Raw genomic sequence first — 858 nt, 5'->3', positions numbered from 1 at the left:
GCTGGCCAGCTGTCGGGGTATGCCCCACAATGTCTGGAGGACCTGCTGACCTATGTCAACAGTCCTCCTGGACAAGACTACCATGTCGCCGCCCTGACCTGCCGCTCGTGGAGCAGACCTGCCGCGTCTAAGAAAGCTCTGCAGGGTCGGCGCTGTCCTGGGGCAACTGAGGTGCCCTGTGGCGAGGAGCTTGGGCCCGGTACCACCAGAGTGGTGGTGTGAATAGCCGCAGGAGCACGAGATGGCGTTGGGGTTGAATGCATTCTGGAGCCTGGCGATGCAGGCTCCTCAAAGTCCGCGCCATCACCCGTAGAGAACGGACCCAGCAGGTTGACGGGCGAGAATCGGTGCTCCTCAGCACCAGATGTAGGATCGTCCCCCGAGTCCAGCCCCTCGCCCCCACCTTCTGGGCTCGGTGGTCTCACCTGGGGCCGCGCTGCTGGCTGAGCTGCAACTCACAAATGAGGAGAAGGGGGTGCTACGCTCACAAGGTGATTGCAGCGCTACACACAGCATATGTACGAAAAAGCACCACCGCTAGCAAAATCATCACAGACACCACATTTGATGACCACCAACACATTGTGCATTGCAATGATTCTCATGAGGCCAGCATTATTTAGAGGACACTTTTAGCAATCATCGATCATATATTATTGGTCGGATATGAGTGGGTGTGGCATCTATTGACTTTACATCATGCAATGGTGTATACTTTACTCACGTGGCATCACTTTAGGTTCTGCAGCTGCTCGCATGGCTGACTGGGGGTGGCTCCCCACGAGTGTGAACACCCGCTCCTCTATATCGGTGAAGTCGATGATGACTGGTGGCCCCCCACCCGTTCGCCTCTGCTCG

The 858-nt window shown here is 56.9% G+C and overlaps 1 long non-coding RNA gene across 1 annotated transcript in view; it reads left to right on the top strand.

The window, feature by feature from the left end:
- Positions 1–858, top strand: part of LOC139259579 (uncharacterized) — a 69,510-nt gene that overhangs the window by 50,679 nt on the left and 17,973 nt on the right. The gene's annotated exons all lie outside the window — the stretch shown is intronic.

The sequence above is a fragment of the Pristiophorus japonicus genome, chromosome 3 (assembly GCF_044704955.1).
Source record: "Pristiophorus japonicus isolate sPriJap1 chromosome 3, sPriJap1.hap1, whole genome shotgun sequence".
In the NCBI taxonomy this organism is placed as follows: domain Eukaryota; kingdom Metazoa; phylum Chordata; class Chondrichthyes; family Pristiophoridae; genus Pristiophorus; species Pristiophorus japonicus.
Note: the sequence above shows the minus strand (reverse complement) of the source record. Positions and strands in the feature narration are given on the sequence as shown.